This window comes from Meleagris gallopavo, chromosome 10 (assembly GCF_905368555.1).
Source record: "Meleagris gallopavo chromosome 10, MGAL_WU_HG_1.1, whole genome shotgun sequence".
Taxonomy (NCBI): domain Eukaryota; kingdom Metazoa; phylum Chordata; class Aves; order Galliformes; family Phasianidae; genus Meleagris; species Meleagris gallopavo.
The window spans coordinates 10,218,904-10,243,842 of record NC_139413.1 but is presented as its reverse complement, the minus strand read 5'-3'; positions in this window follow the sequence as shown (position 1 = coordinate 10,243,842).

Sequence of the window (24,939 nt, the reverse complement as noted above, 5' to 3'; positions counted from 1 at the left end):
GCAGTCAGAACAGTGGCCTGGATAAGAGGCAGTTTATTTGTGCTGCTAGGCTGAGAAGCAGCAGCAACTTGATAATTTGGTTGTGCATTTGAATGAATGATGTGAGAAAGCCATTTACGCTGAAAGTGAGAGAAAAGGCACAAAGGCGTGTCAGACAACTTGGCTGGCACCCTGAAGCACAGACTTGATGCCTGATATTTGCAAGGCACCTTAACAACAAAACTCAATTACACCACTACAAAAATGGTGACAGATATGCGAAAATACAATACACAAGGGCTGTTCAGCTTTTTTGTTTTGTTTTGTTTTGTTTGTTTGTTTGCATTCATTTATACAAAGAAGGTTATGGTAGTTTGTAGAACGTCTTTGTAGTTGTGTTGGACAGCAGCTAGTGGCTGCTGGCACGGAGCAGTGTCCCACAGTTTGGGGAGAGCATTTACGTGACTATTGGGATGGCAGCACAGGGGAAGGGCTAATCCTCTGAAAGAAAACGCAGGAGAGATTGCTGGACTTAGTGGCTCTAGAGAGAATTCTAAGCATTTGCTGAAAAGGATGCTATAACACTTTCAGGCAGACATAGAACTGATTCTATCTGTCTTATACAGCAGAATACCAAAACAGAATGAAGCATTCTTCACGAAGTAGTAGATAAAGTTGTGCACATATGAAACAGCATAGGAAACTATATTTATTAATCAATTTAATATTTCACACAAGCTGCGTTCTTCAATTCCTTGTCCCTTTCTGTACCTTCCTTTTGCAACGACTGTTGAAAGAGTGCTGTCAGAAAGAAGTAAATTTGTTCTCTATGTCCTCCAATAAAAAGCAAAAAATGCATAATTTTATGAAGTCCTATGTACTGAAGTACATAAATGGCCAATTACTATATCTAAGTTTGTTTAACCTGTCTTGGAAAGACAGATCTTCAGTTTTTGTCTTCACTGAAAATCCATCTACTATGGAATAACATACAGTTATCCACAAACTGATAATTTAATCATGGAACATGGTCATTACTTTTGATCTACACATCATTGGATACTAAACTATTCAGATTTTACATTTGTTTTTTTTAGGCAACTGCAACATTTACAGGTTTGGATTTCTAAAGAATGTTCTAAACATGACAAAAACTAAACTAGATATTCACAACCTGATAGATTTTATCTGTATTCTTCAAAATTACTAGTCTGTAAGTTTCATAACATAATATATTTGAAAGGCTACGATGGGTCAAATGTCAACCCAAATGCATGTTTCGAAGAGACATGGGCTGTAATTTAAGCCAGAAAACCTCTAGATGGCTAATCCCTTTTACCATTTATATTTATAGGCTTGTTACAGAATGGTAACAGATCCCCTTCCTTTAAGACCATTTGCCAATTCTGTCAGTATTCACTGTGTGAATATATTGTTCTCCAGGTAACACAGCTTTGTTGCTTAGCAGCAGATCTGCTTGTGTACTTGACAGTACTTGGCTAATCCAGATATAAATAAAAACAAACAAACAAACAAACAAAAAAAGTAAAAATAAACAATACCACCGCAAACCCACTACTATTATTATTTGGTATTGAAACAACACTGGAAAAAAGGATAAACAAAGACTGTTTGAGTTCTGATTTGCACAGAAGAAAATATTATTAAATAATTATTAAATAATATTATTAAAGTTTGAAATTTTACATTCTACACAAAACTTCCTTTAGCATCATGTTAGGCCTTCATAGTGGAATAACAAGGTGATGTTTCAGTATTTGGTTGAGGTGTGATATCAAGGCAAAACTGAAGTAGTCAACCTGTACTTTTTTCCTAAATCTCATCCATGGATAATGAAGTTCATACTCCATTTCAAAATATTCTACTAAGCTTGATGCAAAAGTACAAAATTTACACTTTCCACTATAATGCAACAAACTAACTCATCTAACTTCTCAGCACAACTTTGCTTGATTTATACTATCTCAAGGAAATAAAGTACTTCCATTAATTCCTTAAGTCCTCCTTTTGTTTACATAAGCAATAGGCAGTTCTGCAGCACCTTTTTCAGTTCTTGACTAACTTTTTCTAGGAAGTAAAGCATGAGCCACTGCTGCACCTTTAGTGATACTATGACAAAGACAGTATCCTAAATCTAATGTAAAGTCTTAGTCTTCTCTTTAGATAAAATTCATTAATACAGTTATGCACTGGATGAACAGCAGTTATGAAGATCTTCTTGTGAAAGGGAGATCAGTGAACCATGACAATTTCCTACCAAAACTTTTTCTGGAATTCACAAAAGGTCCATATAAGAATTCTTAACTATTTACAAAAAGCTGAGTTAAATACAAAGCCAGAAGAGCTTTCTTTAGTTGTTGTTACATTTATGTTGGAGATGCTTGTCCTCAAGGCATCTATGACTTAGTTTTTAAATGAGTTGGCCAATATTTCCCTTCCTGCTGTTTGAGAACCTTGATATTCATGCCAGTACATTGCAAGTGATAAACACGTGGGTGGACAGGAAGAGTGGGAATAGATGTGGTAAGAGAAAGCCTCCAAGAAAACTAACAAGAATAAGATCCTTACTGGTTTTTGTCACATTTGATGTTTCTCAGTGCTATTGAGCACAACAAAAATAGATAGGGCAACACCAAAATTACAATAATCTCTGGAGAACTGTGGGACTACTTTATGACTCCTTACTACAAATCACAGGCAATAATCTACTGATCTTCTCCTTTGAATCAAAATAAAGGCACATTATACCATCTTTTAGCGTTTTGGGAACACTCGAGTGTACAGAAATAAACATGCTGTCTGAGCAAATGTACTTCTGTGAATGTTAAGAACGTGAGGACAGAATATATGAAAAAAATGTTAAGTAGGCTGGACACATACTTCAAATTAAAGGAAGGAAATGTTTGAATTACCATCAGCAGGCACAGCAGCAGTAGTAACAAGGTCACATTCCTGAAATGAAATATTTTAAATGTAAAAGAGTGAGGGGAGGCATGGGGAGTATTTTTAATTATTTGTATTACAGTCAAATTCGGAAACTGAATTCGAGACAGAGTTTCAATAAGAAACTGAACAAGCACAGACCAAGACTGGTCCTGTCTTGAGGTTTTACAGTCTAAGCAGAAAAGTAATAAGAAGAAAGGGAGGACAAAGCATAAAGCAGTAAAGGAGTTATCATGGAGCCACAGCATGGAGTAATTATGGAGCCGCCTGTTCAATTTTTTTCTCTTGAGATTGTTACCATCATATGTAAAAATGCTGGAAATGACTGTTTGTTTGTTTTGTTGACCAGGTAGACTGTTAACAGCTTATCTAAAGATATTATTATGTATTCTATTAAAAGAATATTCAGAAAGCAATTGTGCTGTAGGATATTCAAAATGAAAATGATTTCTAAACTAAGAGAATGAGAAAAATAAATGAAAATAAATTTAATCATTTCTATTTATAGATCTTATTCATTTTATTTATGATCTTGAGACTAAAGTTATATAATAATACAGTTTTTCAGACAAACATGTAAATAATCCAGGTTGAATCTACAAATACTTCAGATTGTCATGCTGCCACATTGTTAAATATATTGCAATTTAAGAAATTTACTTTCTTGCTGTATGCATGAGAGAAAACTGATTCTCAGATGGCAAAGTAAGTGCTATTCTTTCTTCCTACAAGTATTTTACAAGCTATTTCCTCTCATGAATGGATGGTGCCAGAAACAGACAGCAAAGCATATACATTATTCACCCTATTTCTAAACATACATCCCTAAGATCTAGTGAATAGCACAGAGTTTGAAAACCTTTTCTAGACACAATACAGGTATTTCTTCTCTCTGCAATACTAGATAAAAAAAAAAAAAAAAAGCTTACACTGAATGTAATTAATGTAGATAAAGCTGCTTGGGTTACTGACTTTTCCTAAGTAGAAGCATTCACTACATTTCAGATTGCTTAATGTGGTTCAATAATAATATGGAGTGCACTGCAAAGAAATGTACATCAGCATGGGAAGAAAAAAACACACACAAAAAACCCCAATCATAAATCCCAGTCATAAACTTAGGTCTATTAATACTGGGCTGTCAGATGCTGAAGTTCTTAAAACAGAAAACAAAGCAGGAGTTACAAGAAAATGGAAACTAATATTTATTTTTAGAAGTGCAAATATCAGACCTGTTAACTAACTCTTCTCAAATTAATAAGCGTAATATAGCTAAGAGTTTACAGTTTGATGTTGGACAGAACTGGCTATTTAACGAGTTTTTCTTCTGCCAACTGTACTGGAGGAGTTTTAAAGGAAGATTCTTGGAAATGCAGCATTTCATGCTACTACAAGTATGCTATTGAATTATAGATTTAAGATAATTAGTTTACTCTCTGCAAAACGTAAGATGGAAAAAGAATAACGTCTTGATTATTGTAATTGAAAAGTAGAACCCCACCATGGAATCATTTACTCAGTGATGAATCTCTACTCCCACTGGTGGCTTTTTTCAGTCTACCATGGCACTGTACAATTTCTTTGCAGTCCTAATGTTGAATAGCAGTTGCCTTGCAGATTTTTACAATAAATTCCTTTCATTCATGAGTACAACACTAAGTAAACATCTGAGAAGTCACTGTCTCAGTATTCAAGAAACTACATACTTCTCTCTTACTTGGAGAAGAAATGAATTTTAAAGGAAACTTTTAGTCCTTCTACATTCAAGCACGTTCTCTGACATTCTCATGTCTGTCTCAAAGGAAAACCTAAATGAGCACCAGATCTCTCTTCTTTCATAGAATGGAAAGGAGGCAGCTGCACTGACAAGGATTCTCAGGAGGCCACAATATGATATACCTGTAGGTACATTTCCATCAAGTCTTTCCATCAACTATGCTCATCTTTGGGCTAGACCGAGGACAATCTTTGCTCATGCACTTGAAATTCAGAAAGATAAAACTGGAAAATTCAATTTGTGACACCCTTTTCTCCCCCCCTAGGTTAACAATGCCTTTGTGAAGTGTTTCGGTAAGATCATAATGAAACCACCCATTACTGAAGATCAGTCGCACTTTCAGTACCTCAAAACAAAGCTATTTACCACATACTTTCTTCCTACTCACACAAGGATATTTTATAGCATAAATAGCTGCATTACTTTCAGTAAAGAGACAAGTGAAGAAAAGAAGCTTAGCATAGCAATAGATAAAATATATTTGTAAAACAGAAGTCAGCACATCTGGGTTTGCATAGTGCAAAATAATGAAATGGAGCAAATAGTCGTCTATAAATCAAGCTTTGAGATTAAAGGATTTACCACTGAATATTTTAGGAAAATAAAATTGCGCAAAGCTTCTTGCATTATGAAGAAAACACCTGAGTCCAAAGCAATGGAAAGAAAAATATTTCCCTGATTAAAAGTTCTTAGAATAATCTGTGTGATAGAGCTGTCGTATTTCCAATTCTTTTTAAGAGGATATAGTTATAGTATATGCCTTTGTTCTGCCAATAACAGATCAAAAGCAGACATGAAACAAGGAAGAATTCTTTCGTCTTCCCATTTATGACTTCATGCTTGTATATGCATGACTCCTTGCAAATTGCTGAATGCCTAAATCTCAGTTTAACCTGAAATACACAGTTTGTTTCAAATACACTCAATTTTGCAAATGATGAAAACACTTCAGTCTAGATTTTCAAACATGCTTAGGCTGATGATGAGATGAACGGAAAGCATGCCCTTTGAGATGATGAGGCTTGATTAAAAAAAAAAAAAAACAGGATGTCATACAGGAGTTTTAAGTAGGACTACATTCCAGAAATAGTTAATTATAGCTGCTATTTATGTAGCAATACACTGGTCAATTTTCACTTTGCCATATGAGAAAACATTTAAAAGACAGGCATAAGCAAACAGACAATAGAGACCATTAAGTTTAGATATTTTTCTTGCTTTTTAGAGGAGTGACTATGAAGAAACATAATATCTGTCGTACATTAAGGTAAAAATATCTTTAAGATATGTAGATGCTATTCAAAGATTTGGAAAAATTCTTCAGACTTTTGTTTCTAAAAACCTTACTACACTGATATTTCATTACTGGCACAAGTGAGTGCTCTTATGAGAGAAATGGTAGGTAAGGATTCAGACGAACACTGGATTTAGGAACGTCATATTTCTAAAGGAATTAAAAATATATGAAAGCATTAAAGTTAGTGAAATGAAATTTTCTTAAAAGAATCATCATACAAACCACTGTGGGAAATATACGTCATAACTTAAATCTAGATTGTCCTTCTGGGAAGTGAAGTTCTACACTATGAAGAAGGCTACTTTTTGACATCTGACTCTTGCTAAAAGGAGGCAAGTTGGATTCTTCTAAAAAGCACTTCACTGACAGTAAGAAAAATCCACCTTTATTGAACGACACAAATATAACCTGCATTATTGAAACTCCATAGGGGGTCCTTAGGAGGCCTAGTAGATGAAAAAATTAATACGAGCCAGTAGTTTGCACTAGTAGGCTAGAAGGCCAACAGTATCCTGGGCTACATTGGAAGAAGTGTAGTCAGCAGGGAGAGTGAGATTATAGCCCCTGTCCCTTCTGCCTTCATGAGGCCTTAACTGAAGTACTGCATACAGGTCTCCCTGGCTCCAGAAAAAAATGAATGCAACCTTCCAATATTTGAAGGGAGCTTATGGTCAGGAAGGAAATCAACTTTTTACTTACTTTAGGTAGATAATGATAGGACAAGGGAAAACAGTTAAATTAAAAAAAGGGAAAATTTAGATTAGATGTCAAGGAAAAGTTTTCCCTTGAGAGGGTGGTGATCTGCTGGAACACTCTGCCAAGGGAAGATGTGAATGCCCAACTTCTCAGGGCATCCATCTGGAGATGCTCAAGGCCAGGTTGGATGGGGCCCTGGGCAACCCAACTAATGCCTGATTTAGTCGTTGGCAGCCTTGCCTATGGTGAGGGGTTGGAACTTTGAGGTCCCTTTGAACCCAAATTATTCTAAGGCTCTATTCAGTGCTTAAAATAATATCCAAAGTTATCTTACAAAGTAATGGATTTGAAACGTTTTTCAAAATGGGGTTCAATATTGGAAAGTGAAGAAATGGTGAAAATACATTATTTTTCAAAGAACGATGGAATAACTGATTTAATGGGGTGGGTTAAATTAGAAGACCTAGAACTACAGACAATTGCCTTGTTAGCTTTCCATGGATTTTAGCTATTTTGCAACATTCAGAAGAAACTATTTCAATCTCATTCACTCACAAAATCTGTTTCTTCTCAGACTTAATCGCTGTCGTCATATATCCAAACAGAAAATTTTACCTGCTTTTGCTTTATCCCTAATTGATATTCCTTTCACATAGAGTTTTCAATAACTGTAATAGGAAAATCATTTCAAAGAAAATGAAATATAGTTATTATCTACAGAAATACCAGGCTTAGTTATTTCTAACAACAGCTTTCATATAAACCGCCCTTGTCAACAAAAAAGGCCCCTGGCTAGCAGAAGAACATCAAAATGTACTGTTTTACTATCCAGACAGTATTATTACAGGTTCCACCCTAGAATAGAAGGAAAAAAAAAAAACTTATCTGACACTGATGGACTTAAATTATAATATAAATGAATTAGATACATTACAGATCACTATTTTTATAAATACCATTACTGGATATCAGGATTTCAGTGTAAATCTTTCACTGATTATTATTTTGTGACTTCCCTTGACAAACAGATGGTCTACAACAAAAAACACACCAGAGAAAAAAAAAAGAATGAGCTAGCACTAATTCTGACACACACTTTAAAGAGAAATCAATCCTTCTTTCTGCCTAAATTTACATCTTAAATCTTTTACATCTTAAATCAGTAAGAATACTTGGCTACCGTACTAGAATAGCCCACATAATGCCTTAAAGATCTTCACTAGTTCAGCATGTCCATCTGCAACGTAGGAGCCTGAACATATTTTTTTTCTTTAAATTGAATTGTACTCTTTGGTGGTAGCTACCCAGATCCTATAACTAACCAGGAGTACAAAAACTAGCTTATAAAAACAAAACAAAAGTACACACACACGCAAAAACAATAAGGCTACTGAAGCATGGATGGGAAGCGAGGTAGAATTATATAACTCCTGTTCCTATCCCATTTCTTACTCGATTATGTATTACATACTATTAAATACACTACAGAAGAAAAAGAAAAAAACGTGCATGACAAAAATAAAAATTAAAAAGCACCTTGTTTGCCTGCAGTGTAGACGCAACACAATTACCTCCAAGTCAGTCAGCAGCCAGAAAGCTGCTGCTCCTTGCTGTGAGCTGTGTGTTACCTCAGCACAGTAGGGACAGTGTCTCTGCTCACCATGGCGCAGCCACAGAGCCAACAAGAAACTTGAGCATCTCATATCAGGTTCGTGACATAAGGAAGCTACTGAGCAAGGAACGGTTTTGCTTCAATACATAGCATTCAAGACTCAGAAAGACAACACTGGGAGGTCACAGTACACCCAGATACACTTTTCAAGAAAATTAAATAATATTGCTAATTATTAATCTGCTAGCTTTGTTGTTGTTGCTTTTAATAATTTATGAAAAATGTAAAGTTACCAAGAAAACAATTAATAATCGCTGCTCAGAAGCGTAAAACCATGCAAAATGCCTTACAAAAACCACTGTGTGGGCACATGCACTAGATCCATTTTTATGTCACACTAATCAACTAGCAAGTCCCTATACCAGAGTGTTTTTTTCTCGATAATTAATATCCAGCTACATCTTCATCATTTTTACTTCCACTCATAGACGCATGCTTATTTAGGGCTAGCTACAGAGCAATAATCACAGAATCATCATGTCCAGGTCAGGCACAGAATGTGCATTGTTGCAGTCCTTCCTTCATTGTCTGGAGCAACAACAGCATTAATCAACAGGTATCTGTGTAATATGCTGCTTAAAACCAAACACTGAAGACATGAATGAAGTTAAAAACAGTTATAACTTTGGAATTTGATCTCTCACTCCTTTTTAACTGTGGGTGTTTTATCCCCTTAAAAAAAAAAAAAAAAAAAAAAAAGGCCAGACATGGTAACATCTACCACTTTAACCCACTCCTTCCATTGCCCACTCCAGCTCTTTGCTCTGAGCTGAAATATAAAATTTGTTAAAAACAGATAGGTTAAAATTCTCTTGCATTTATTTACAGGTCATTCACAGTACTTTAACTCCTTTTCTCAAATGTTCTTGTTAAGTGTGTGTACATATAATTACATATAACTATTTTTAAAGCACATTCTAAATTTGATGGAAAGAACAGATAGACATAAATAAAACAAACAGATAATGAGTACTCACAAAAATAACCATAATTCATAACTTCCAGTTGCATAAAATTTCATGTCATACTCTCAATAAATATCAACAAAGGAGATTATATATACAGATAATACAGATGCAGCTGAAGGCACACCATCAGAAGTTTTCTATTTTCTGAATTATTTTTATTCTAAAGAGTTTCAACTGCTACCTTTAGCTTTTTATTTCTATGGAAATTTCAAAATACCTGTAGTACTTGTTAGAGGAATCCTCTGCAGTTAGATCTGATGGAGATTCCATTCATCTAAAGAAAGCTCGGTTAGTTTTATATGGATTTAAATCCAGAACTGCATCATTCCATTCATTTTAATTAACATATAAACTGCATCAGCAGTGATTGTGTTTATTACAAGAAAAATTCTAATAATGTTTATGAAAAAAGGAGACATTTTACTTATTTTAATAACCTGTCCATGTCTTTCCACACCCTTTAAAGAACACAAGCATATTTCAAACAGTACATCTGAACTTTAAAAATCTAAGCCACTCTGCTATTGCTACTTATGTTTCTATGGACTGAATAGAGAAGAAATTCCCAATCCTTTTGCACATTCCCAAGTCTTTCATAACTCTGCCGTTTCTTCAGAAAAGTGTGATTTTCTTCTTGTAAAATTTATTTTTTCTGAAGATATATATATTTGAGTGTTATTCTAAAACAGGACATTCAACTGACAGAAAATAGCACCTATTTCAAGAAGAGCTCCAGCTGAGGGAATTAGGCACGCAGATGTCAATGAAAGCAAACAGGAAAATAAAGACCATTAATAATAATCTATTTTAAGCACTACAGAAGTCTTGGTTCAGTACCTAGAGGATTACATCTGAAAATGTGACTTCAAGAAACTGTACCCACTATATTAACAAATTCTGAAAACATCAGCCAGAATATTATACACACAATATGCATGTGCATATACAAATATTTTGCTCACAAACACAACCAGCAACATTCCAGTCTTCCATGAAAGACAAACATTCAAAACCGAGTCTGACAGTTCCGAGTGATGTCCAATAAGAAATTCAGATCTATGCAATGTTTCAGCCATGAAACAATGCCCATCAAAAAATCTCCATAATCCAGCAATTAGCTTGCAAGTTTGTCCTAATATAGACCATCTGTTCATGGAATGAAGATGTCACAGCTGTTGAAAAGGAACCTTTGCCTGCTTTATGGCCTTGAAGTTGCTTTTTTTCTTCAAAATGATTTTTTTTTAAAAAAAAAAAAAGGAAAAAAGAAAAGCACGCAGTCTGCACTTAATATTTTTCTTTTGTGCAAAGGCAATGCTATATGAAATAGTCTCCTATTCTGAAATGAGCATAAAACCTTTTATAAATTCCTACTGAAACAAGATTTCCTTAGAACAATACAGGAAACTTTATGCTAGGAGCAATAACATGACCATCAAGAGAAGTGGCAAAGAAAAATAAGATAACAGGAAATAACTCATATGAATATATGAAAGGAGACAGCACAAAGACAGACCCACAAGGCTCAAACATTTAATTGAATTATATGCTAGCCACAGTACAGAGCAGAACTCCCCTTGAGTGACTTATTTTTGTGGTGCACTTAAATGCCTTGCTTATGGTACTTCCAAAGTAGTTAGCAGTTTCACAGAAAGCTTTCAACAGAGATTTTTTTCTAATTGTTTTTCTAACAAAATTTGTTCTCTCATCACACTAACTGTTTGAATCCCTCTAGGCAGCTTGGGGGACACAGTGTCTAGGACATGGCACCAGAGTACAGCAGTAGCTTCTATCCCAGCAGTTATGCATGACAAAATGTTTGAGATACTGAATTTCTTGAGCAAATATTTTTAACCATTGTTCAATATATTTCTCTAATAACATGTCCTATTCTATCAGTCATATACTAGAATGAAAGTGTGCTTAGTAACATCTGTTTCATTGCAAAATAAAGTAACATACATAATCAGTATTTAACTAGTAAAATGTAAAATGCATTTTTCCCTCCTCTCCACCCACCACTTAAATTAAGAAAAAAACACTCCAAAACACACTAAAATCAAGTACTTCTTGCTTATTTCAGGATAGCTATAGTAACCAGATTTAGAAAGGAGGTCACAGAAAATCAGAAATCTTGAAATTAGATCAAAAATCAGAGTTTGCAAATTAAGAATGTTTTTTTCTTTGAGGTGAAGCGAAGCAAAATTAAACATCTCAGAAAAAAAATGTACACACACAAAATCTCATAATACTACAGAAATTCTAGCAAAATATAAAGGTTTTCTGCACTTATTTCTGGACCCCACATTTCTCTTTGGAGTGCACCTCAGTGAGCCACTATAGCTGAAAGGCAGCAGTAACCATTGCGGATGTTTTCTGTACTTACCCTGCTATTCTATAAAAATACCTGTTAGTTACTACCACTTCCCATTTTGTATGGTATATACTTCCATTCATGAGATGAGAGAGACTGCAAATGAAGTCACATAGCTGCACTATATGTAGAATGCTCGATACACTGATATTCATGTACTTGTACATAATTTCCAAAAAGTTACTGAAAAGCAATGAAAAGGTAAGGGTCTCTCATGGCAACGGTTAGGGCTTTCTATTTCCCCAAGAAGCCTTTTATTTCATTGATAATTTCACTGACATTATAGCAGAACTGACTTTTATTCTATCTTCAATTCCAGCTGACTGCTTTTACCTTTGTGGTACTGTCATGTGCCTTGCTATGTTGCCAAGCAGTACCATGCAGTAGAAGCATATATGCACACCAGAATGACCAACTAAAGTAAGAGGAAATACTTGTTCAACTTCTTCTACCAACATCACTACAAATATTTGCTTGCTACATTTTGATTATATCTGCAAGCTGTGGCTGTTCATTCACTTCTATGTCAGAAAATATATTCTAAAGATCATTACCATAATTCCTCTAGATGGTAACCTGAGGGTTAACAAGATCTTAGATTCACCTCATGTTTTATCACTTTTAAAGAGAAAAACCTTGAGAAAAAAATAACATAAAACAAAATCTGTGCTAAAGAATTTACCGAAGGCAATCAGATAGAGCAACTCCTTTAAAAAGAAATGGCGCTGTTGTCAGTAAGAGCTAATCCTTGTACAAATTTTTTTATGTCTATCTTTAGATATAGCAAATATGTACTTTTATCTAAGTCTGTATGACATCCTTGAAACTGCAAAAGCGTAAGCAGAGGAGCTCTTAATTACAACGCAATGCAATGACTAAACTTGCCTTGGAAGATAGGAGCATCTTGAAAAAATGTGTAGTTAATTGGCATGTCTAGCTAACCTATCAGAATGGAGCTTAACCCTGTCTTTAACTGACAAATTGTAGGCCTGAAGTTGACTCAGGTTAGTGGTCACATGATAAAATATATGTAAACAAAGATATCACAAAAATTCTGGGGTGGACTAGCTTTGTAGGATACTGCCTAGCACTCAAACTTGAGCAACTTAGTAGTAGATCAGTACCTAGGCTGTGCAAGATAGTCTTACTGCACACTGGATAAGGAATCTGCCTTTCAGATAGCAGTGCAACAGAAGTACAGTGGGGAAGAAATTACAAAAAACATTAGCATCGACCTGACAGCAAGAATCAGGGGAACGGTTACCAAAGTTCATTTCTGCAACTATTCATAGTACCTCGTCCAGAATCAAACTTAAGTCATTAAACTCTTGTATCAACCTGATATTGGTTAAGAACTTACATATTTTATGTACAACTGAAACAATTGCTCAAGATCAAAGGTTGGGTTTGATCCCATCAGTGAAGGATGACATTAATATGAAAAAAGGACTTGATGACAGATCACTGTACATTTACATGAACATCGATGCAAAGATTCAGATGTTCAAGCACACAGTGGATTGCAGCATTTGAAAGTGCAAAACTGGTCTTTGACAGTAGCAAGTGGTCCTGCAGTCTGCAAGTATTTTCTCATTTCTTACTTCCCCAGTAGAAGTTATTTATACAGGACCTGACATCAATATGTCAATCAAGTTCACACTCTGAAACCAGTCATAAAAATAGCAAGAGTCACAACAATCCATCAGGTGAGGGACCACGGCAATTTCTACTCAGTATTTTTCCCAAATGTAAATGCTGCCTATATGAAAACCATTCACATAGTAGCATTCATACTCCATCAGAGTTGATGTTGAAGCCCTGTGGAAATGACAGAGAAGGATAACCACACCAGAGTCGCACTCCAGATAGATTTCTCTGTCCTGTCTGGTTTAATGGAAATGCATGTAAAATGGAGAAGCATACATGGATAATATTGTTGCTTTGTTTTGTTTTTTTTAATTTTTTTTTTTCAATACGAAGGAAATTCTCAGCTAGCATTTCCAGAATCCATTAAAAATTAAGGATAATATTTGAGGGTTGTGATGCTCTGAAAAATTATTGAATGCTTTCAAAATGCTGTGCTCAGACGTGATAGCCTGAAACAGCAAAATAAAAAATGACCTTGAAAGGATATAAACACTATTATAAAATTGTACATATATGTGCAGATATAAATAAATAAGGGTGCACTCTGAAAAAAAGAAAAAAATCCACGTGTCTTGATGACTTAAGCTTTAGTTTGATAAAAAAAAGCAAATTCATGCTTAAATCCAACAGAACACTCGAAGTGTATTCTAATTGGAATAAATTAAGGTTTTATATGTATAAATATTTACCCACATAGAAAAAGTCTTCACAAAAGTAAAGGAAAACAGTTGGAGTTCGCGTGGCATTTTAAGCACATATTTACTTAATGCTTTACTTGTTTAAGCATTCACTTTCAGCCCTTTTGAAGTTCGGGTCATATTTCCACTTGACTTTTATGAAAAGTGAACTGGTACTTCAAATATCAAAGAAAAAAAATGAGGAATGAACAATGAATAACCAGATTTATAAAGTTAATTAAATTGAAATTGAAGTTCTGTTGCACTCAAAAAATTAAAGAGCTATATTACAAAATCTCAGGTAGAATAAAGAACCACTTCTGCTTAATATATTAACGAAGTCAGACAGTTAGGACAAGGCTCAGTGAAAAACAAGTATGAACTTGTTCAGATTTCATGCTGCAAATGCTCAGTAAATGAGTGCTTAATATTTCAAGAAGTCATTTCACCTCCTTTCAGAGAGGAAAAGGAACTGTTTCAGCATAAATGCAAGTAAAAGAACACCATAATTAATTGAATACATTTTATGTTTTAATGAACCAAATTCCAGAACCTTTACACACAACTTCATGTAAGAATGGGAAGATTTTGCAAACTTGTGTATACATATTTCATAGACATATAAAGACACTTCTTTTATAACACACTTGAATAATGACTTGAATACTGTGACTCCTGTCATTTCTATTATACTACTTTTTTTTTTTTTTTTTTTTTTTTTACATGCTCCATGAATTTATTTTACTTTGCTGCAGTTAGTTATTTGAGGTTATTTTCCCTTCAGACAAAGAAAGCCATAGAGAGTATTCAATGCCTCTGACACATCCTGCTATTATAAACTCTAAACCTCAAAAGGTCCCATGGATGTGGGTGGGAATTCTTTTAACACAGAAGCAGATTCTGTGTAACACTTGTTATATGCTAGTGTTATGCCACTGCTTCTCAATTATGTAGTCCCATGATGAAACATTCACTTTAATGATCCCCAAAAGCAATATTCCTCATTTTGTTAATTCTTCTTCCTAGAACCACTTTCTTTTATTGTCTGAACTTTTCTCATTTATGTCCTGTAGCGTACATCAGCATTTTAAAATTAAAAAAAAAAAAACACTATCTCTTTACATTTGAGGCAATCTACATACACTATAAGGAAAGTCGTTTTTTGTTTTTTTTTTTTCCCCCTAGTTCATTCATTTTCTCTTTCATTTTCTTTGGTTTCTCATTTCTCTCTCTTCAAAAAGTATTGATATAAAAATTTTTAAAAGTCTAAGAGAGGTATCAATATCAGAGTAAAACAAAGCCAAACAAGGACAGTGAAGTTTCTCATATTAGAAAAGTTTCTTTATTAGGAAAAAGATATTAATAGCTATAACAGTAAGTACATACATATTTTAGCTACAGAGAAGGCCAAACAGCCATACTAGATCAGAGAAAATGTGGATTTAACCTAGTGCTTCAACTCAATAATGGCCAAACCTATCTCTTGTTCTTCTAATGCCACGTCTTAAAAACCAGTGCAACTCTTTCTTTGCTTGGAAAAAATTGTGTTTTCAGAAACATTTAAACAATCCCAAGTTTGTTCAAAAACTAAATTCATGTCTTCGCAAATTATGAGAATTTCATCATATCAGCTTATCAGAAATAGTGAAAATCAAACATTGCCCTCAGTTTGTCCCTTACCTCAATAACAGAACACTGTTATTATGTCAGTAAGGGATGGCATACGTCTGTTCAAGCCTCATGCAGTCTTGAAGACTTTTTGTCAAATCCTAACCAGACCGGGAACACCACCAATCTGCTACTGCAGTCTTCTTTCTGAGGGTAAATTATTATTTCCATTATATGTACTTCACCCCCTTAAAAAGTTTCAAAATAACGAACCTTGTATCCATGTCACTCCAACGTTTTCTCTTTTAAATATCCTATTAGCTTTGTTAAGTCTCCATGCAGCCATTAAAAGATGAAATATTTACTGTTTAAATAACAACACGAGACCACCAAGAAAGCAAAGAACTCTGATACCACAATAAGCCAACTAAAAGCTTATTTATCAAGTATTTTCTCAATTGTGCAGCACTTAAATATCTTCAGCCAGTTCAAGAATTAGCTCAGAAGCTCTGCATCTGAAGCACCACCGACTTGGAGAAGTTTCTCAAACAACACCGTACAGCTCCGCAAACTGAACTACTCACACAGTTTAGAGCTGTTGTTCTCAACTGATAATTGACCAAAAGATCTACTGTTGCAAAATAACTTACAGACCAAGAAGCTTTTCATAGCTACGCGTGCAAAGTAATCACCAAAAGGGTAATTAAGATGCATAAAGGAAGCATTAAAAAAAAATTCAAAACAAAACCCCATGTGGCAAATGACAAGAACACATTGGACTGCAAATAGGCAGGACTGCCCCCTGAGTATACAAGATGAATAGGACTAAAGAAAACAGGACAGGCATTACGAGACGCAAAAGAGAAGCCTAGTCCCTTTTGAAGGAGGGCAACAGCACAAAACAGGAAGACGTGAGCAACGAATACCCAAGAAGAAAGACAAAAAGACCACTTGAATGCCTTCTCTCAAACACTTCTCCCATTAACTTAACCGCAGCAGCTATGAACCACCAGACGTCACAGTCATCAGTCCTAACCACACAGCAGCTCCTCATCGTTAGTTCCATTGTGCTGTATTACTCACAGCTAACTTAGAATTTAACTGTTCAAGCAGTTTTGTGCACATCGTGCTGATGATAAATATGAAGAAAGGCTTATTAGTAACATGGGCTATTTAGGAATTTAAAATTGGTCCAAACAGCCCCCACCGCAACAACCTCTAGTTCTCTGACATTTATATATGTACATGTGCATTTTTATATGGATTTATATATCTAATTATCCCAAATATTCAGTTGCAACAGGAGACTGCTGCCCCCCAAAATCCTGAAAGAGTGAATGTACTGCTTAACCATGTGAAAAACAGCAAGCGCAGACGTACTTCAAAGACACCTGCAGTAAAGGGGAACTCAATTTAAAAAAGAAAAAGCAGTTGACTGACTTATATTTCTGGGTATGTACTGTGCTGGGCAGTCTCTCCCTTTGCAAGGCTCATGATCTTTAGACTGTCCTCTAATTACTTTCTTCAACTCATTATCATAATAAGCCTCAGCTGGAGGCTTTCTCCTGCTTCTCTCACGAGAGGAAAGGGACAAAGTAAGTAGCTCTCAAGCCATTGACAAGTGTAGCCTTTAGACAACGAAAGCATGTCACTGGCATTCACATTTTATGACCATAATAATCTTTACACTGTAATTTTAAAAAACTTCTTAAGACCAGCAAAAGGTAGAAAATTCTCCCTAATTCTCAAAGCTACTTCATAATTAAATGTTTAAATTACAAGAAGATCCCAGAGAAATTATTTGCAGTGGTGGGATTATTTGTATGTACCATCATATTTACACATGAAAAAATTGAAATTTGCTAACGGAAGTCTTATACAGTGCATTTTGCAACATAACAGTCTGTGGAATTAATTAGATCTTGTTTTAAATCCTCAGAGTCTCTTCCTTCACAGCTTCTTGAAAAAGTTATGCTAGTTTTTGTTTTGTCTTCCACTGGGATGAGGGTAATGCTGCAGTGCTTTATAATCATTTTGGAGAGTAAAAACTAGCAATACAAGTCAAATAATGATCTGAATATTTTTGATGCAACGTATAGAGAACAATTTAAAGCACTTACACTGCAAATATTTGTAAATAGAAATGATGTTATCTAATTAGACAGGTCTTACAATTAATTCTAACTCTACTAAGCAGTCTGGGAGTCCTTTTTCAAGGTACCTTGATCAGGTTAATTGGATTCTGAAAAACCCAATAGAAACCCCTTGGTAAAATCAGAGTTGCAAAGTTTACAAGTTACAAGAGCTGGTCCCAGAGCTGTGCCAGCATCCACACCACCACTGCCATCCCCCATGCCCAGGCCTTCGGTGAAGATCACAGGGTCAGTGTTCAGAGTGCGAAGCACTGCCTCCTGTGGGGCATTGGCCACCAGCCCCAACAACGCGCCATACTTTAATTAAGAGTTTCAGCCTATGCTCTCAAAGCACTCTTTCTGCAGGGCAGTACGTGTGGTAGAGATTCTCTAATGTTTGGTGCAAGGTCTGAGCTCACTGCAGTCAGGCACAGAATGGGTCTCTTTTACTCTGTTTCCTTGAAATGAAATGCGGAGATTCATCCCTGACCCATAGCTCTGCATTTTGCCAGCTCTACCTCTGTGTGTATTTCCCTCATCAGACAAACTGACCATAAATCCTTTAAAAATAAAAATTAAAAAAAAAAAAAAAAATCCTGAAAGTGACATAGACCTTGAAAAAGATTTTTCCTTGCTTTAATTCCCCTCCCCTCAGGGTTCTCCAGAGGACTACAAACTCAAGTCTTGCTCTTATACTGGTACTGAAGTCAAACTCTGACCTGAAAAGCTGGTTTTGGTGCATTTCTTTTTGAAGGTAGAGGATGCCAAGTTACTCACACACCTTTGAAAAATGTATTCTTAGTGCCTTTTTCAAGCTGCCTACAATTAAATATTATTTACTTTACACGCAGGAGTTGAAGCTCCTTCTCATATCATGCAGCTTGTATTCTTCTTTCCTTCTGTTGAGAGCTGCACTCAACACTATTTAATGTACTGTCTCTTTGTTTTCACCTTGCTTCCTTTGTATAGAATCAATAATAACATGCAGGGGAAAATAAATTGCAGTAATTCAAGGCTGGATACGGAAACTTGAAAAGTGTAAGACATCAATACATAAAAAGAGATGTGTCATTTGTAAAGACAAAATAAATAATCAAGAAAATTTATGAAGAATTAAATAGGCTTCCTAAAATCGCCTTATGTTAATATAATTAAAAATATATATATACGCATGTATTTATAAACATCTTTAACCACTAAGATATCCTATTTTCTTTTCATATGGTTAGTCATAGTTAAACACCATATTAAATAATTACATGGTTTGGGCAAAAAGAAGAACTTGACATAATCACCAATGCATATATTAATATTCTAATTCCACAGTTTTGTTTAGGTTATATGCGGTATTACCGTTATAAATTAATCATGCATTGGTTAATCCTTTATGTTTTAACTACCTTCACAAGTAATCAGCCAGGAAAACAGAAAAAAAAATATTATCCAAAAAATTCATTTCACCACACTATTCTTTGATCTCTTTTAATATGTGTTGCACATTCATTAACTCTTCATTATATTTTCATGATTATATTCTGTTTGTAGCTGAATACCAAACCAGCTTCCTTCAGGCAAACATTTGCAATATAAAAAGTTCATTTCTGTAAACATAATCTATCTTATCCATGAAAATTTAATTCCCCTCTCCACCTCTAAAAAGAAAGAATTCACAGACCAAACCGCTATGACCTACCACACATTTCAATTTACTTCTTGTTGATTGTTTTTCTACTCCTAACAGATAGCATAAAATAATTGAGGGTTACCAATACAGATAGCACACCACCTACATTCCTTCTGATATCTTTGGCAGACTGGACCATGTTCTTCAACAACGAAGTGATGTTGCCTCTGCAACTCCATGGAACTGCTAGCTCAAATTAGATTTGTATAAGATAATTTTTGAGATTTTGTTTCAAAACTGTAGAACTTCAAATTTTTTGAAACCCAGACATGTGTATTGAGACAAATCAGTGTATTGAGACAAATCAGTATGTGGATTTGATTTTTACTCTTTGTTTTTTTTTCCTCCTCTTCCTGATAGCTTTTATTTTGGAAAAGTTACTTAATTCTACTGCACACTGATTTTGTAATTGAAATATTTCTTTATATCAGAATTCTCAAGTTAACTAGAGAAACGGAGTATAATAATACTGTCAAATATATATGGAAGTTCAATTAAGAATATTCTTAAGGGATATTTAAAAATATCTCAAGTAAAGACAAAAATTGGAAAATAATTCAAATCTACATTAAATGTCAAGAGTTCTGGAAACTACTTGTCTTCGATTAAGATTCTGGCTTCCTACAGATTATCGGCTTCTTTGCAACTGCTCCCTATTTCTTTGCTGTAAGCTTTTCACAAGCTTTTAGCTTTAGAACATTCTGGGAGATCACAAGCAAATTTTAGAGCTTTTTTTTTATGAAGCTTGATTAACAGATTTTGCCGATTCGAAGTGTAGCTATTGAAGAGGTTTCCTTCTGCATACACTTTTTATTTTCAATAGTTGTGCACAAGTGCTATATGAAGATTAATTTGTCAAAATCAGAATCAGACCTAGGCAGAATTCACTCTCCCTTAAAAAACAAAACAAAACAAACAAACAAAAAAATCTAATGTGCCATGAATGTTTGCATAAGGTTTATTTTAGCAAATACACTCATATCATAGATTTTCTGGGGTTTTTTTTGTTTGTTTTGTTTTGTTTTGTTGTTAGACAGACAGGAAAGAGAGGAAAAGAGAGAATCAACATATCTAAGTATTCTTATCAGTGAGGTGGACTTTGTCACAAAGATTTTCTCATATGACTCTTTCTGTTAGAAACGAGAGGTGAGCTTTTCTATGCAATAACTCAAAGCCCAACATATGTAAATAAAGAAAATTCTCTGCTTTTCTTGCGTACCTGAAGATGTTGGTGCCTAGATTGAGCCCTTGCAGTATTATTCTGATTGGCATTACATACCTGTAGTGCAGCAACCTTACAGAAGGAGAGAGAACTGCACACCTTCTCTTACATCAGTAAGCTGCTAGCAGGACCCAGGTGTAGCGTACTTAATAGGATAGACAGTGAAATCCTAATTAACGACCTGGATGAAAAATCTGCTAATTTATTCTGTTAAAACTCTATTTCACATATGATTGACAATTATTATCCATTATCTACCAAACATTGTTTATCTAAACACAATGATTCTGAAGATAATTGGACAAAAATGTAGATCCTGTAATCCATGCTATTCACCTCATTAGTATTTAATCCTTTCCCCAGTCCTCTGATTTAATTGTAAATGTTTGGCTCAGTGAAGTTAATATCCTTTTTGTTGTTATTGTTCTGTTAAAATCAACACAACTCTGCAAAAGATATAGATTATCAATACAGATTTATCTTTTTATAATTATGTTAAAGCTCATAATAGGCAAATAAAAATCATTATTATGCAGGCTAAACAAAGTGACAAAGGTTTTTCTAACGCTAAATATTCAGCAAATCAATGCAATTTGTCTTCATAAACACATTATGACAGTGTGTAATATTTAAGAATTTTGGACGGCATACAGTTGTTCCTGGTGTTCAGAATGGTCAACTACAAATGTGAAAAGCTTTCATTTTGAAAGCCTTACAGCTCAGTACATCTTTCAACCAAAAGCCACTGTTTGCAGGAAGACCAATGCCAAAATTAAAATCTTAACTTCTGAACCTATGACATCTTTTGAATTTCTATTTATTATCTTAATAAACCCTGTAATGGTTCAGCAGATACAGTATGTAAAGCTTCCACTTCTTAATCTGATTTGTGATACTTTGAATGTATAAAATCACAGAATTAACTCAACTGGTCAACTAATCCATTATAAAGCTGCTACGATTAAGTGAACTCTACTGGGAATATGAGATTTCTCTAGCAGTAAAATTCATCACTTGCAGGTAATTTTTTCTAAGCTGTTACAGCTGTTTAACTGTAGAACATCATTCTATTAAGTCCTGAAAATAACACAATGAAAAAAAAGAAAAAAAAAAAAAACACAAAAAGAACAACAACAAAAAAAACAAAACAAAACAAAAAAACACACAACTTCATTTATTATATGCTCCCATTTAGTGCCAGCATGAAAAGGAAAGGTAGAGAAATACAAGAGAAAAACAGGTCATATTGAAATTATTGTTATTTATTTCAAGCCGTTACTCAAGAAAGCTCACAAAGGAAATAGAATAGTATGTATCCCCATTTTTCTTTTAGATTATTGATAGTATTCTGAAATAAACTATTTCTACAACAAAGAAATTTTATTAAAAAAAAACTGCCTGCAAATACTATGGACTAAATTCAGCACAAAAACTCAGGACTTCTTAATATTTTTTTAAATCTACTGGTACTATTACTGGACACTCAAGAAGTAGAATCACTTGCAGCTATGAACATATTTGCAAACACAGCATCTTCTTGTTTTTTCTAAATGCTGTGAAGAAAAATAGCATCAAGTATTACTCTCAGCACTGTGTTTCTCAAGTTCCTTTTATATGATGCTGTAAAGAAAATACAATGTGCTTGGCCCAGGAGAACAATAGTTATGCCCACTCTTTTAGCCTGCACTCAAAACTCAGCACAGCCACAAAACTTTATTTTCAAGATCATATGCTGCCTCAACTCTATGCCCACTTTTCTCAAGATAAATACCCATGACAGGTTAAAGATGAGAATTTCCTCTCAAATCTTGTGTGACTAAAAGATATGCTACTATGGGAGAAAAGAGAAAAAGACTTTTATAAAAAAAAACAAAAAAGCCATACCCTCAAAGAGAATCTTTTAAAAAATATTTATAAATTTATTTCTTATGTATGTGTCACACCTGCCATAACCACGTGGTCAAAGAACATTGTCATAACAACAATAGCAAAAACAATAATGGTCTATAACTATAACACAGTCATAGTTAAATTATATTGGCCCTGTTATCCCAATCAAAACACTACATTGAGCGTTAGGTCTTTCAGCAACACACAGCAGAGAAACTATCCTCTAGTACATTATTAAATTTGTTACTTGTTAGTTTTATCCTGATCTGTCGTTTCTTAGATGTTTTATTCATTTGACACTGAACAACCTGCTTCTCAAGGGTGCAATAGATACTTCTTGTTACTTTGCTAGTTGAAGCTGACATTTTCTTTTACTTTGCATCTTAATTTTACTGTCATTCAGACCTTTAGAAATGCTAGATGTCTTACTGTAATCTATTCTCATGGAGAAATTTAAATGCATAGGTCACTTTTCCCCCCATTTATTTCCATTGAACCCACAACAGATACAAGGAAAACAATAACACAGTTTGATAAAGCAAATTCTCAGATCACTATTTTTCAGTAGTTACCACCACTAGCTACGCACTTCCACCAGCCATGAACAAGAGCCAAGCCTGCATACCATGTTCATAAAAATCTATACCAGTAGAGGTGACCCACAGTCACTGTTACCACTGCTGAAACACACCACTCAACCACATCACTGTGCTCACATCCACCACTTGGCCTCTGTCAATCTTCAGCTAGCTTCAGTGAATGTCAATGGCTTCAATTGTTTCCTCATGGAGGAATTCAATGACTCACCTTTCTTCACATGCACTTTCATGTCAGATGCCATTTTGTCAGACTGATCCTTGGCTGTAACCTGTCATATGGCAACCAAACATATGACAGATATGTAACAGAATATTGACTGTAAGGGTCAACCTCTACTGTCATAAACCACCTACATCTGCCTCTAAAGTTTTCAGCACCATAATAAAAAAGGAAGCATTATTTTCAGAGCAGCCCTTGTAATACGTACTTCTTTCACATCTCTGATAGTTTCCTTGAAACTCATTGTCAATACAGATTATTAGTCATATTTTGATTGCTATTATTTCCTATTCCTCAATATGGGCCCATGTGAATGAAATGAGGTTCAACAAGGCCATGTGCAAGTGTTGCACTTGGGCTGGGGCAGTCCCAGGTATTTATACAGACTGAGCAATGAACGTCTTGAGAGCAGCATTATGGAGGAGGACTTGGGGGTCCTGGTAGATAAGAATGAGCCAGCACTGTGCGCTTGCAGCCCAGAAGGCCAACCATAACCTGGACTGCATTAAAAAAAGGCATGGCCAGCAGGGAGAGGAAGGTGATTGGCCCCCTCTACTCAGCTCTTGTGAGGCCCTATCCGGAGTACTGCAGCAAGGCCTACAGCCCCAGTACAGAAAGGACATGAAGCTCTTAGAACGAGTCCAGAGGAGGTCCACTAAGATGATTAGAGAGCTGGAGCACCTCTCCTATAAAGAAAAGTTGAGGGAACTGGTCTTGTTTAGATTGGAGAACAGAAGGCTCCGGGGAGACCTCATTGTGGCCTTCCAATACTTGAAGGGAGCGTATAAACAGCAGGGAGAATGACTGTTAATGAGCATGGATAGCGATAGGAGAGGGGGAATGGTTTTAAACTGAGACAGGCGAGATTTAGGTTAGATATTAGGAGGAAGTTTTTCACTCATAGGGTGGTGACGCAACAGATTGCCCAAGGAGGTTGTGAGTGCCCCATCCCTGGAGACATTCAAGGCCAGGCTAGATGAAAGCATTCAAATTAACAGAATTGCAGTGAATAACATGAAAAATGAGGAAAAACAAATTAGGTCCAAGCTACAAATCAGGCTTCTCCATGTGGTTTTCCTGAAAGCCATAGTCATATGAATCATAAAGGTTAACAGAAAAAAGTTTCAGTAGTCAAAGCTCACAGTGTGTCTTCACATACCTCATTAAATGTGTTATCATTTTGCTTTAACAATTATAATACAATTACATATATTTTAAGGGGAAAAGCTTGTAAATTGCTAATAATTGAGGAACGTATTAATTTCTTGCTATCAGTGTCACTCTAAGGCTTTTAAGTTGGTGGATATCTCAACAGTACAGCTTACTCATTAGGAATAGCAACGCAGCAAGTGTATTTGTCGTAGGAAAAGAAAAAAGGCCAATTTCTTGCCGCCCATTTTGTAACATCCTTCTCCAGGCCCTGTTTCACGCTCTGCCTGGATTGTCAAATACTCATCTCTGTAACCATAAGTAGCTAAATAGCTCACAAAGGCTGGTGCATATATAAATTAAAGCCCAAGATCACTGTAACAAATT